Source organism: Tupaia chinensis, unplaced genomic scaffold, assembly GCF_000334495.1.
Source record: "Tupaia chinensis unplaced genomic scaffold, TupChi_1.0 Scaffold000549_1, whole genome shotgun sequence".
NCBI lineage: Eukaryota > Metazoa > Chordata > Mammalia > Scandentia > Tupaiidae > Tupaia > Tupaia belangeri.
Genome location: NW_006160061.1, coordinates 4820324 through 4836210, shown reverse-complemented (window position 1 = coordinate 4836210; position 15887 = coordinate 4820324). Strand labels below are relative to the sequence as shown.

Sequence of the window (15887 nt, the reverse complement as noted above, 5' to 3'; positions counted from 1 at the left end):
TAAAAAAAAAAAAAGAATAATTCATCTAAACTAGAGGTTATCAGTTATTCTGGAATGGTCATTTGACAGGTTTATAGCAAGTCCAGTGTCAGGAACTGGCCTCAAAAACTGTGTGTCACCCCTGAATCGGAGTTCAGGCCTCCACTGAAGTCCTCCTGGAGAGGAGACACAGTGTCATCAAAGCATGGACAGTGTGTCTGAAAAGCAACTGTGTCATGTTTAGGCAAAATGAAGAGAATGGCGCCAGAATGTAGTCATGCTGCAAAAAGAAGGGCTAGCAATGAGTCAATAATCCATTCATCTCTGAGAAAAATTTAAAATTGACTCACTGTCTGACCCTTATTCTATCTATAGAGGAGTGTGACTGTAGGGGTCACATGCAGGCTATGCCCCAAGTCTAAGTGCTCCTGTCTGTTCACTGGGGTTCACTGGGCAATGGCATATATATATATATTTTTTTTTTTTCCAAATACACACACCCACACACCCACACACACATACACACAAGTCTACACACTCAACTTCTTAGCTGCCCACTGGGAGGACTTTGCCTTCACCTCAGCCTTTCCTAGCAATGAAACAGGACTGTGAGCAACACAGATCCCACATCACACATACCTTGTGAAGAAGAATTGTCTGAGGAGCAGGATCCTGCTTGTGATACTTCTGTTGAGGTGCTTGGGTGAAAAGGTGCTAAGTAGATCTCAGTGGTGGGAGAGAACAATTTTGGGCTCACTTATGACTCATTCAGCCTGACTTGGCCCTGGCATGCCAGCACTGAGTTTATCCCTACCTTGAAGTCTTTCTAAACACTAACAGGGTTGGGCCCATTCCTCACTTTAATATATTTAATTAATTAATGACCTTGTTGTATGTTTTGACACTGACCTAAATACCAACTATTCTGGGTAGAAACACACCCTTCGTGATGGGAGACAGCCCAAGACTCATGTGAAATGTGAGATCAGACCTCCCAGAAACTCTCTTTCTTCAAAGTCAGACCATCTAAAGAACTGAAAGATCTATTTGGAGTGTTTTGAAGGAAAGCATAGCAGGTGTGTTGAGGCCAGGCTACAGCTGAAGATGTTGAGAACAGACAGCAGGACTATCTAGTCAAATTTGCTCAGAGCCACCATCATTTACAGAAAGGAGACAGAGGGACTTGCCTGTGTTCCTGCCTCAGGGACTCTAGAGATACCAAGGCAGCTTATTAGAAATCTGATTTTCACCAGGGTCCCAGATAGCTTTTCAGTGGTCCTAGCCAGTAGATAAATAGGGTAGACAAATACTGCCCCAAGTTTTCAGAAGACAACGAACTCAGTCTTTGGTCCATGGAGAACTTTTGACTCAGCCTAGGAAGTGCTTCCTTTCAGCCTGACCCTGGGTACGTTCCCTGTAGTATTGGTCAGTTGGTACCTGAGACACTTTAGTCTTGGTACTTACACAAAAGGAATGACAAAGTCAAAAGAACACTTTTTTGCAAGACCTAAGAACTGGCTGCATGAAAAATTGGAGATTGCAGCAAGCAACAAAACTCCTCCAACCTTGGCAGTGGTGGGGCTGAAAGGGCTGAGGACACGCTGCCCACCGCCTTGCTACAAAGCATCTGGCAAGGCTCCTGAAGGGAAGAAGGGCATGGACAAATAGCTGGAGCCTCCAAGGTCAGCTGGGGGGTTTGAGATCCTTATTTCCTTCTTTCTCTCTCCAGTCAAGAGCATACAGCCAAAATTACTAGAATTAGTGCAAATTTCTCAAAAAGAGAGGGCAATAGCCTGCTCCATCTCTAACATATACAAGAAATTAATCTCTCTGGGTTGGTGAATGCAAGAACATCTGGCAGTAGTTTCTCCAAGACGTAGCAGTTGAGGGAAGCAAAGGCTCTTCCTTAATTCTGCACTTTCACTCCGAAACCTAAGCTTTGATATCCTGAGACCAAATCCCAGCCCACCCATGTTCTCTGGAGTACCATGGCAGATGGTCTCAATGGCAACTATACATTAGAATCACCTGGCCTTTTTAAAACTAATAATAACCAGGCCCATGTTTAGCACTTCTAATCAAGCTGGTCTGAGGTACTTCAAAAGGTCAGGTAGCTTTAAAGCACCCTCTATTCCAGATCATTCTATTAGGGAGCCATTAGCTAACAACCATGAAGGACTAAACATCCATCAGGTATTAACAATAATGATTGCAAAAGCAGCTTTAGTGAAGACTAGTCTAGAAAAATGAATCATGGACCGCTCAGCTTTCAAGTTGCATTCATCTACAGTTAATTACCAACTTCTCCCAAGATTGACCTCATAGTTTTCCTAAAATTCCACACCCATGACCTTTTAATGTCTGTCCCCACCCTACCAGCTCTTTTCATCAACCTCACACCTGCCCATTTTTCATGTCTTGTATTAAATATAATTTTCCCTGGGGAATCTTCTCTCATCTCTAAAATGGAGTGAAGCCCTCCTTCTATTAACTGCTATAGAGCTCTAAAATTCTCTCATGACGCTCAACTTATTCAATTAGGCATTATAATGACTCCCTACTATACGGTAGCTTCCAAAAAAATGAGTAATAAATCCTTTTTATTCTCTGCTGTGTCCCAAGTATCTAGTACACAGAAGACACATAATAGACATTTACTAATTTACCAGACCAGATTGGTAAAGATCATCATATTGCTTGGATCATATTTGCTGTGGGTGCAAGCCTCAAACCCTTCACTACCCCCAAATACCCACTTCTGGCCAAATTTGTGCCCAAGAGTTGGAGGGCTGTCTTTTAGCTGATCCTACCCAGTGACGATACCAAAGTAGCCCCAAAGAAAAAGTACTTCATTTAAACTGGGTTATTGAAAAACAGATTGAGAAGTCAGCTGGGGGTTTTGAGATACTTATTTCCCTCCTCCTCCTTCCACTCTCCTTAGGAACCTCATTGTATTGATTACCTTTCTATTCCTTGACCTCCCACCTTCAGCTTTTCCACTGCACTAGACTTTTCCTACCCACATTCACACATCATAAAAGGAAAACAAAGCACAATCTACCTAAATCCTACTACCCCTTCCAAATGTCCCCTCTCTTTTTTTCTGACCCATCACAGTCAAACTTTCTGGGAAATATCTGTACTCATTGTCTGCATTTCCTGAAACCCACTCACCCCTTATTCCCCTTCAGTCTCCAACAGTGAATTCTTTGAATCCATGAATAGAGGATAAGCTGCTGAGCTCTGTGCTTCCCAGTCCCTTTCCCAACTCACTGCTCAGCCTCAGTCAACCCTTGGACTGCCCCTTCCTTATAGAAGCATTTGCATTGGCTTCCATGACCTACCTTTTCATAGGAGTTTTCCTTTGATGAATTATCCTCCTTTTCACAAACTCAAATATCTGAGTTCCTCAAATTTGGTGCTAAGCCTCTTCTTACTCTGTAGTCTCTCCTAGGTGATTTCTTATGCTTATTGTTTAAATCTCCAGCTGTTTTCCAGTGGCTGCCAAATATATGTCAAGACATCTGTGAATTCTAGAATGCTCTCCCCATATTACCTACTCAATATAAATTTTATATGATATCTCAAGAACCTCAAATGCAAGAGCAACTAAAACCAAATGTATCATCTACTCCAAAGCTAACTTCCTCTAGTGTCCCCATCTCCTGGACAGCATCAGCATCATTCAGTTGGGTGGACTTATTTATTTATTAGTTTTTGATACAGGGGGCATGTACTCATGAGAGAGAGAGAGAGAGAGAGAGAGAGAGAGAGAGAGAGAGAGAGAAAGTGAGAAATCACCCACTCCACCCCCCAAATGGGGATGGCCATGCTGCAATCCCTTCTCCTCCATTCTCCTCTTGAGATTTGGATCATGCACACATATGTGGCTAGCATGTTTTATAAGTTGCCAAGTCCAAGACTTGAACTGTATAGTTGGTTATGTGGTATCCAGTTGGTCCAATCAACACACCATTGGCTGATCCCAATTTGGGTTTACTATTTTAAGATAATACTTGACATTTCTTTCTATTTCACCTCCCAAACCTGACCCATTGCCAAATCCTACAATCTTATTGCTTTGAAATCTATCCATGTCTTACCATGTCCACTTTCTCCACTATAATACCAGCTATCCTAGTGTCCTAATCTCTCTCATCCTTTCTTGCCCCACTTAAATCTATTTTTAATGGCTACAAATAGTTTTTTAAATGCAAATCTGATGTGTTATTCATGGACTTAACACCTTTTAAAGATTTCTCATGTCCATGGCCTAAAATGGAGTCCTAAGCTGGTCACAGCCTCTTCCATGGTCTCTTTCCTATCATACACACATTCGCCATCAACACACCAGCCACTTGACTTTTTTTTTTTTTTTTTTGAGAGCTTTTTGTAAAAGGTCACATGTGCTTGCCAGAAACACAGAAAGAGAGAAAGAAACAGAAAGTGAGAAATCACCCCCCAGGGGGATGGCCACACCACAATCCCTTCTCCTTCACTCTCCTCTCAGGATCTTGGACATGCACACACACATCTGGCATGAGTTTAAGCCACCAGGTCTGGGACTCACACCGTGGTCAGCTACATGGGAATCCAGCGACATAGCCATTATGACAACTGCTGGTCCCCCACTTGACTTTTTTTTGTAATTCCGTGAATCTTTTGCTTCCACTAGCCTCAGCTTGTTGTAGTGTTCCTTCATTTGCCAGACAATTCACCCCTCCCATCCTTTGCCCTGATTACCCCCTGTATATCCTCCTTATCTCTAGCACATCTTCCTTGATACTCCAAGATTAGACAGTGTTCCCTGGTCACTTACTCTCATGACACCCTCAACTCTTCTCTCATACTGCTTTTCAGTTTGTCATTTTGTCTGTGTGCGTGTGTGTGTGTGTGTATGTGTATGTATGTTTCTGACATCACTGTCTAATCTCTCCTTTTAGCTCTAAGTTTCATGAGACCAGGACCATTCTCAGCTTTTCTAATCACTCATAGTGTATTGTAATGCACTACTCAGGTTTCTCTTCAGTAATAAAGCACTTATTTCTTCATCTGCTTGGAGCAGAGCTGCTTCAAACCTTCAGCTAGCAGACCTCCTCACTGAAGAGCTCCCTCAGCTGAGGTTGTGTCCCCTTCCCCAGTAGCCTACATCTACTCAGTGAGCAAAGTGTGGGTACAAAACCCCAGTGCCTTCAGCCTGCCTTGGAATATCTTTGAAGGCACATCCCACTTTCAGAGCTGCATGTGGGATTAGCTATGACTTTATTGAGACTAATTGCCACCCACCTTCTCGAGACTGCTTGATCCTGCACCTGTTACCTCCGTTCCACACCCATGGATCCCAGGAGTACCCTCTAATCGATGTCTTTCTCCTTAATGTCCACCTCAGTGTCTGCTTCCCGGGAGTCTCAGCCTACAATCCACTGAGGACAGTGCCTGAAACCCAGTGAGGGCTAAATAAACATGTGTTAAATAAGTCCATGAAATGATGAAGAAAGATGAAGGCACAATCTCAGAGTATCACAACCAGTCAGTGGCAGGACAAGAGTTAAAACTAAATTTGCCCTTTTACTAGTCCTGGCCTACTTCTGACACATTTCACATATTAAATTTGCACTGAAATTTTTTATAATGTCAAATTCTGCAAAACTAGCATCTCTTGCTGGTTACAACACAAATTGTTAAAGCTCTTTTGCAAAGCAATTTGGTTGTCTGTAATGAGAGCTGTGAAAATGAACATATCCTGACCCAATAATCCTACCTCTGTAAATGGTCTAAAATATAGAAACACTGCCGCAAACAAATTTGTTCTTTGCCGCATTATTTGTAATTCATAAGAAAAAAAGTCAGAACAATCTAAATGTGCAAGAGGAGGAGAAGAGTGAAGTCAGTAATAGCCCATCCGCGTGGTACAGTATCATCAAAAATGATTTCTCTAAAGACATTTTCAACGTCAAATGAAAACAGCAGCACGAAAGCCGTGTGTTCAATGTGTTGTACTGTCTAGGAGGCAAATATGTACATTACAAAATACCAATACTCTCCTAGCTTATGTTATAGTAATAACTCTTTCTTGTTTAAAAAACATTTTCCAATTTTTATGCAATGTAATTATATTACTTTTGTAAGAAAAAAACATAAATATAAAAAATGATTAAGCTATATATGTTAAATGAATGGTAGTTATTACTTTGGAAGCTCTTCCTCATGTAGTTGTAAACAAGGGCAGGCCTTGAACTGCTAAGCCTGTTTCTCAGCCCTGGTTCTCAGCCCTGCTCACTCTAGTCTGCAGAGCTTCAAGATGATTGCAAGCTTGAAGTCCACCGCCAGGGATTCAGGTTGTACTGGTCTTGGATGAGATGATCTGAAGATCATGATCTTAAAATAATCTTTCTTTTAAAATTAGTTAATTAATTTATAATATACTATACATCACGTGCACTTGCTAGAGAGGGACACAGAGAAAGAGAAAGTGAGAAAGCATCCCCTATTGGGCTTGGTCACACAGCAGTTTCCTTCTACTCTATTTCTCTGTTGGAATTTTGGGCACACACATACAGGTACATGGCATGTTTCTGAAGCCATAGGGTCTGGGACTTGAATCACACAGCTGGCCATGTGAGATCCAGCTGCCTTAACCACCATGCCACTGGCTGGCCTTAAAATTATTTTTTAAAAAATAACTACAAAAGGACAGAAAAGTTTCAAAAAGCTCATTAATTTTTAAATTTTGCCACTAGATTTATCATTCTTTCTGTTTAATAATAAAGTAATTCTTCTTTGGAATCATTTTCAAGAAGGTTGCAAACACCATGCTTCTTTACCCATAATACTTTAGTGATTCTTAAGAATATACGGACTCTTCAAAAAATTCATGGGAATGCGTATTATGAAAAAAAATATGAATGAGTTTCAAAAAGTTTTGCACCAAAATGAAGTCTCTTTAATTCCATTTTTTAAAATGAACTCTATGAAATCCCTCATACATTCTCTAACGTCTCCACAGAGCAGTTATCCAAATCAAGATATTTGACCGACAACATTGATACATAACTTTATTTATTTATTTATTTATTTATTTATTTATTTATTTATTTATTTATTTTAATTTGACCAGAGAGGGACAAAGTGACAGAGAGAGAGAGAAAGTGAGGAAGCAAGCTGCCAGGTTCAGGACTAAAACCACACCCAGCCATTTGGGAGTCCAGCAGCACCCTTACACCATGCCACCTGCTGGCCCTGACATAATGACTTTCAATCCATACTCTAATTCTAAGATTGACAGAGAAAGCTATTATGGAGGAATTGACTGCCTTCAAATAGTCACGCTGGCTACAAAAGCCAAGAGCTACAAAGTGCTCAAATCAGTCTTTACACCAGGAGCCAGCCCCGTCCTTCCACACTGATGTCTTTAGTCTCCCTTCGATTCTGTCAGCTCCCTTACGTACTTCGAACCAACACCCTCTTCTTCCGTTTAAGTCCTCACATTTGCTGGGATCAGTTTCTGTTGCTCACCATTTAAGTTCCTGCTGGTTCAGAGTTGTTAACATAGAAACTGGGGGGCCAGCAGATGGCATAGTGGTTATGTTGCTGGACTTTCATATGGCTAACCACAGTTCAAGTCCCAGATCCGGTGGTTTGAAAATCACACCGGGCATGTGTGTGGGCATGTCTTAGATTCCAGGAGGAGAATGGAGAGGAAGAGATTGTGGCATGGTCATTCTCCCTGTGGGTGTAAGGATGATTTCTCACTTTCTCTCTCATTATCTCTCTCTCTCCAAGGAGCACATGAGCCCTATGGCAAAAAACCTTTTTATAAAAGATCGATAAAACTGTTCAGAGGGATCAGCAGGTCATGTAGTAGCTAGGGTGTTAGTCCCCTATAAGGCTGAACGTGGTTCAAGTCCTGGGTCTGGTGGCTTGAAAATTATTCTGTACACATGTGTATGCAGGTCCCAAATCCTGAGAGGATAATGAAGGGTTTGCACCATGGCTATCCCCTTGGGGGATGATTTATCACTCTCTCTCTCTCTCTCTCTCTGTCTTTCTCTGTCTCCATCTGGCAAGTGCACATGCCCAATGGAAAAACCATTAAAAGTAAATAAATAGTAATTTTTTTCGAGAGGTTTTATTCGCTATAGGGCGCGTGTGCTCACCAGACAGAGAGAGACATAGAGACAGAAAGCGAGAAATCACCCCCCAGGGGGGATGGTCATGCCACAATCCCTTCTCCTCCATTCTCCTCTCGGGATCTTGGGCACGCACGCACATGCGCCCAGCATGAGTTTTCAGCCACTGGGTCCGGGACGCGAACTGCGGTCGACTATGTGGGAGTCCAGGGACATAGCCATTACACTAACTGCTGGTTCCCCAATAAAGAATAATTTTAAAAGAGAACTGTTTGGGGCCAGCAGGTGGTATGGAGGTTTAGGTGGCTAGATCTGACACGACCAACTGCACTGCTCTAGTCCTGAACCCAAGGGCTTGAAAATCACACTGGTATTTGTGCATGTATACCCAAAATCCCAAGAAAAGAATGGAGGAAAAGGAATTGTGAAGTGGCTTTTTCTCGGGGCAGTGGTGGGAAAGGTGTGATTTTTCACTTTCCCTCTGTGTGTGTGTCTCTCTCTGGTGAGTGCATGTGTTTTTATACTAAAAACGTAAAACACACACACACACACACACACACACACACACAAAGATAGACTACATGGGTCTTCTATGAGTCTCTTTAGGCCTGTGTGAGCTGTGCTAGGACATTTTCCTCTGTCCCTTTTAGGACACCAATGCTTCATGATACAGAAACTGCTGGAAAACAAATATTCCCATTCACAAGAGAGCCCATCTGACCAGGGCTTCTGGGATCAAATCCGGATGAAGAGAAGTCCCGGCAGGCTAGGGCTCTGAGAGAGCCAAAGGCACAGAAAGAAGCCTGCTTCTCCTCCACTGAGAAAGCCATGTCCCTGGACCTCCTGCACACAGAGGAACTTGGAAATTTACTGCTTCAGTGCCCTGTGTCTGGAGAGCCTGCTGGATGTGAGCCATGATGGTATGTCAAATCTGGGCTTGTCACGGACTTCCCCTCAGGTCTGAGTTGGAGTAAAAGTGATGTCTGAGAGCCCAGGGGACACACCAGCCTCCAGGCAGAATGTGGAAACCCATCTTTGGCATTCAAGCATTGGGGCATTCAGGTGCAGGACTTCTGAAGATGAGGCAGCCTTTGGCCAGGGAACTTCTGTCTGTACAAGTCTGCACAGTTCCAGGAGTATGTGCTGCATATTTCCCCAGAGCAAGAAAGAAACTAAGAATGTATGTCCTGCCTCTCTGCTTTTCGCTCTCCAGCTCATGTTGACTGAATATATGCGAATGCTGTGCTAAGAAGGAAGAGAGATTTTAGCACCCCCACAGAGCATTAGGAGGTTTCTCTCTCCCCTTTCTCCTCTCAACCTTTTCCTTCTCTTAGAAGTACCACTGGTCAGGCACCTCCTAACGAGGTGGATAAGCATGCATTTGGAGCTAAACCTGACATGGCCAATCATGTTCGAATACTAGCTCTGATGTCCTGAAAAATATATGCACTTGCATGCCCAGAATCCTGATGGCTTGAAAAACATGCATGGGTGTGTACCCCTAATCCTGATGGGATAGAGAAATGGGAGTGAGTGGAAGATTGCGCTGTGAATTTGCCTCACTGGGGGTAGGAATACTTTTTCTTTCTCTCTCTGGCTAGCAAACATACCCTCTGACAATTAAAAAAAAAAAAAAACTACCAGTTAAAATGATTCAGAAGCTGAAATAGGAAGAAGAGTTAAGATTCCAATTTTGACTATGAATAGCATGTAATAGAGAGGGGTAAAATTATGCTCTTTGCAGTTCATTAAAAAAGTAGACTTTAGGGAACAGCAGGTGGCATGGTGCTTAAGACACTGGATCCCACATGGTCAACTGTGTGGTTCCAGTCCCAGACCAGACAGCTTGATAATTACATCAGGCAAGTGTGTGTGTGTGTGTGTGTGTGTGTGTGTGTGTGTGTGCAGAATCCCAAGGGGGGAATGGAGGAGAAAGGATTGCAACATGACCATCCCTCCTGGGAAGTGATTTCTCAATTTCCCTCTCTTGCTCTCCAGAGAGCATATGCAGCCTATAGCAAACTAAACAAACAAACAAACAAAGATTTCAAATATTCTCACTACAAAAATATGGCTAACAACATGAGATGAGAAATATGTTAATTAGCTTGATTCAGTCATCCCACGATGTAAACATAAAACATCATGTTGTACTCCATACATGTAAATAATCATTATGTGTCAATTAAAAATAAAATTATATTTTAAAAAATTTTAAAGTGTGTTTTTTTCCTGAAACCAGGGAGGATGGCAACACCACAATCCCCTCTCCTCCATTCTACTCTTGGGATTTGGAGCAGACACACACACACACACCTTGCATGTTTTACAAATTGCTAGATCTGGGACTCGAAATAGATAGTAGACCATGAGGGAGCCATTGCCTTAACCACTGGGCCACCAGGTTGCCCAATCATGGGAAATTTTAGCACTGGATGAGCACATGGTGAGTTGTAATAAGTGTTACCAGATTTGCGTATGCGTTGTTCTCATTTCTAACCTCTCTCTTTAGGATAGGGAATGTTGACTTTGAACATTCTGATCTAGCATACATCTGCCACAAAGTTAACTGTTAAATTTTTGTTGACTTGAGTTGGATAAACCCAAATAACATGAACTGATGTAGATTTGAACGTCATAAGACTATAATTTATTTGACTCTTTTAGGGTAGACTGATCATCCTTAGCCTGTATCTTATCGCAAAATAAATGATCTAGTGTCAATACCAATGGGTTTCAGGTTGGGAATAGGATAGGATGTGTTTAATATTACACAAGAACTGTTGTGATGCCAGGGTTTCTGCCCAGTGGGAAACCCATTTTCATGCCAGGCAGCAAGCTGAGGTCTAAAATGCCTTTCATGGACTAGAGAGAGCAGAAAGCTTGGATACCATGGAAACATTGCAAATTTCAGAGAAAAACCAGATACAAATGCAGTGACTTAATAGACGGAGAGCTGTCACATTGTCCACAGACACCAGTGCTGCAGAACATAGTTGACGAGGATAACGCCTTCCCTAGAAATCAATGGTTCAGGGCTTTTTTGTTGTTCTTTGAGCAAGTTGATAAGTAAAGATAGAAAGTGGTAGACTGAATCAAGAAGTGGGCTTTATGGCCCAAGTTAATCCTGGTGGGACCAGAACAAGGCAGGATAAAGAGAAGCATATCTGAATCAAACCAGTTAGAATGAGAAAATGAGTAATTTAGATCAAAAAAAGGTCACAAGCTGCAAAAAGGTACGCTTTTTTTTTGCATTATATTTCACTGGGTCACTCTAAGGATACCTTTAGCACTGCCCATGCCCAGATCACACAGTGTCTGGGTTGACCATGGCAAAAAGGCAGAAGTTGGAAACTCAAGAATCTAGCAGTAGCTAGTTAGCCTCTCAGCTTTGTTCTGGATTTGGGTGAAGACTTCCCGTTTTGAGTTGTTCAGTATCCAGCCACAGTATTTCGACTGCTCATGTGGAGTGCCTGATATTAGACCTAGAGAAAATAGTCCTACTAACTGGTGCCTCCCTGGGCCAATCAATACAAATCTAAAGGAACCATAGGACAAGCGATCACAGCTAAGGGCCAGAGAAAAACGAATTGCTTTCACCTTAAGCTCCAGAAAAGGTGAGTATTCCTTAAACTCCTGTAGAGAGAGAGAGAAAGAAATGTGATTCTATAGGAAAAGCAACAGTTTTTACTCAGCATAAAACTTACTAGAATAATACATTGGAAAAAAAGCATTAGATAGGATTACCTTTACAAGCATCATGTTAATTTAATATTCCTGTGGAAGTTAAATGTGTCCAGTTAGAGAAACACTAGAGCTGAAAGGGAATTGTTTTACGTATGGAAGGACAGCAATGCTGGGAGTTCCATAAACATGCACCATCATGTCGCACTGCTGATGCTAGTCGACACACTCCTCTTCCTTCCTGGGGGAAACTTGTGAATCGAAAATGTTTTTATTAAGCCCTCAGCAAATATGGCAATAGATTCTCACTTTCTACATCACGAAACCTGTTCTATTCACCCAGCATTGAGGCAGTGACTTTGGATCCCTCCAGAGCCTAGCAGCTCATCTTGGATTAATCACATGATTAGTCTTAAGGGGGATTGCTTACATATTTATACATGTCTTATCTTTTTAAAGCACTCTAAGATATTTCCATTCCCTTAATAACGCTGTCAGAAAGGTGAGCTCGATGCCATTAGCCCCATCTAAGAGATGGGAATACTAAAACGCAAAGGACGTATGTGGGAAGAACAATGTGGAATTAAGTTCTGTAAACAAAGACACTATAGTCATAAAGGAACCACCTAGTCCTCTGGACCTTAGAGTCGTTATCTGATTAAAAAAAAAAAAAGTAGAAATTGAATCAAAACTTTTCTGTTGCCGTTTACACTAGTACTTCACCATGTGACTCAATGCATACATTGCTGTGTTTATAAAAGTAAATGTGATTCGCAAGAATGCCTGTATCTTCACAATATGCATTAATTCAGGCTCCTCGAATGTTGGCTGACCCTATCCTACTCCGCTTCTGGATTTTCCTATTTTAATCTTAATGTTTGGCCCATTGCATCAATTTCATGGCCCACTAATGGATTACAATTTACAGCTTCAAAAACTGTGAACTGGGATCAGCAGGTGATGTGATAACTGGGGCACTGGACTCCCACATGGATAATGCAGTTTGAGTCCAGGACCTGGTGGCTTGCTTTCTCTATTTTTCTCTCTCTGGTCAAAATAAAAAATAATAATACTTCTTAAAAATTGAATAAAAAATTTTTTAAAAAAGAAAAACTGTGACCTATAGATCACTAGTGACCTCAGTGCTTACTTACGATTACATACCTGCAAGAAATCAGGACTCAATGCCTGGTCTAGAGACCACACTCCCCACTACTTGGCTGCTATAAGGTGAGGATTTCTTCCTGAATTCTGACTTCCATATTCACTCTTGTACTAATTCAATCTGGTATAGCTCCTATAACCTTTCTGCAATTCATCCCATCATTTCTGGATTTGTTGATTAATTTACTCCACAAATCTTTTGGTTGTAGAAGACAAATATAGGGTTGAGTCTAAGCTTCATTAGTTAAACCCCCTCCCTAATCTTCAATCTTGCTGCTTGTAAAATGGGGTTAAATCAGTTCTCTGAGAGGAGCAGCCATAGCTATGTAAGCCCATCCCACTGTGCAGGCATGAGTGAACACCAAAGAAATGGTACTTTGCTGACACGTGTGCTGGACACTGTGCTGGCACCTGGCCTGACAAAGGATGCAACGTGGAGTGCATTGTTGAGGGACTGCAGTGGTCCTCTGCTCACCCTCTTACTCTTTTTGTTTTGTAAACTGCTTTTTAAAGTTAGTAATACATCACAAACATTTTCCTGTCAGCAAGTAGAGGTGGAGAAGATCGTTTTGAATGGTTGGTTAGTATTACATTTTATTATTGTACCATAATTTATCTCACCATTTCCTCCTCCTCCTTTTTTTTTGTTGGTGTTCCTAGTTTTTTATTTTGGAAATTTTTATATGAAGGTAATGCATGAGCAATGAAATATGAAGTAGTTAAGTAGAGAAGCTTTAATCAGAAGAGCAAAATCTTCCTTTTTACTCCCTCCTCTTCTCATTCTGCAGCAATTTCTATTTTATTAATTTCTTAAGTATGCTTTTATATATTTTCATATATTTTCTGATGCATACATAATTTTCATACACTTCTGTAATTATGTGAATAGGTTTGTACACAGACGTAAAAACAAATTCTGCAATACAGCTTTTAAAGTTAGTACATTTGGGACATCCTCTTTCGTCAGCCTATGTAGATGTTCTTCATTCTCTGAGTGGCTGTGTATATTCCATTGTATAGATGGACCATAATTTATTTAGCCCATCCCCAACAGATCCAGTTCAGCATACCTGAAATGCTGTTTCTATATTTGATCACAAACAATTGTGCAGAACACCTGTGCACCCTCTTGAGATAATGAAAAGACATGGAATGTTTTATACATTTAAAGTTTTGATTTATGTTGCCAAGTTACCCTGTAAAGGTATGCTAATTTAGGCCAATACCATCAGTGTGTGGGAATATCTGTATTTACATAGCTCCCTTAAATTTGACATCCCATCCATGTTTTACTTTTGAGATTTTTTTCCTTTGGTTATTTGGAAATCTTACCAGGAATTTTTATGTTAACTCAGTGGAGGAAAGTAGATGTGTAGACTGAGGGGTTAATGACCTTAACCTATCCTGGTGTTGCTTGTGAGGAGAGCTGCTCGTGGGACTAGTCATATACTTTCCAGGAAGATTTGACACTGGCCACTGGCTGTAGCTGCAGGACACAAAGTGTGAGGTGCTCACCATGTCTTAGATCATGAATCAAACAGCATATAACATCCCTGGATACCATTTCTCAATTCTAGCAAACATTGGCTACAATGATTGATATTACAACCTCCTCTTTATTCCACCAACTGAGAAGGAACTATCTCACCACCATTTTCTGTTGCTGAGGACTTGGCTGATGAAGAAAAGACTCTAGAAAGACTGAAAATCAGCCATCTTGTGTTATACAGAACAGATACTGAAACTTCATAAAGACTAGCTTTGGGATTGTTCTGTTTAGCAACTTGTCTTAGCTCACTGCCATCTCTAGGTAGAAGAAAAATCCCCCTCCCTGCTCCCCACTCCTGCCACTAGACTACAACTCTGTATTCTGAGATTATCATTTTTAACTTAGTTTAAAATTATTTTAAATTTTATTAGCTTAGGGACAATCAATATTAGGTTTAAATACAACATAGCAAATCTTGGACAAGATAAAATCCCTATTTTCAAAGCTCTTATATCAGTATTAATAATAATAATGAAGCAATAAAATAGGCTCAAGAAAACTACAGCAGATTCAAATGACCCATTACTATGCATAGAAGCAGAAAGGTTCATATTATTGGAAAGTTGCAATAGAGCTTAGAAATAACTGGTCATAAAAAAAGGAAATAACTGGTCATTCTTGGGTCATGTTATGGATGATGACAAGGAGGCATACAGAGAGGTTCTGGACTTGAAGTTTTTCAAGTCACAAGTAGGTGGGTGGCACTCTATGGGCCTATGGTAACAGCAAACAGAGCAGCATGTTGAATCTCAACAGTGCATACATGCTTGATGTTACAAGAGAATTATGGTGGTATATAGAATATTCCTGTGTGTGCAGAGTAAGGTGATGGATTGATCCTACTAAAATTAAATGAATACAATTTCAGCTAATTCTGCATTTCCAGTGTTTACAGAGTATCACCTTCTCTAGTAGGCTTTCTGTTTCTTCCAGAACAGCAAATCTGCTAATACCCACATTTCCATGATGTTTTCTCTCTATAACCATGGAACTCTTGTCTTGTTCCTATAAAATAGAATGACCACAGGAAGGCTCTGGGCTATCCCAACAGATAAGAAATTTTTGATGAAAGGGCTTCCATCTTCTTGGAGAAGCTTCTATTGCCATTAATGGCAAAATCAATAAAAAAAATAAAAATATAAATATAAAAAAAAAACACAAAAAAACCCTTCAATTTGGAAAATTCTAGTACTTCCAACCAGTGATATAAAAAAGATAGGATATTAGAGATGAAGGCTATAATACAAGAAGTCAAAATCTCCCTTGAAAGTATTAAAAGCAGACTATCATACAGAAAATAGAATCTCAAATGTAGAAGAGAAAATTGCTGGCCTAGAAAAATCCACCGTGAAGACTGAGAAAATGGCCCAAAAATTTGAGAA

At 40.8% G+C, this 15887-nt stretch overlaps 1 pseudogene; it reads left to right on the top strand.

Moving 5' to 3' along the window:
- LOC102493587 (26S proteasome regulatory subunit 4 pseudogene) overlaps positions 1–15887 on the top strand; it is a 36556-nt pseudogene that overhangs the window by 2293 nt on the left and 18376 nt on the right.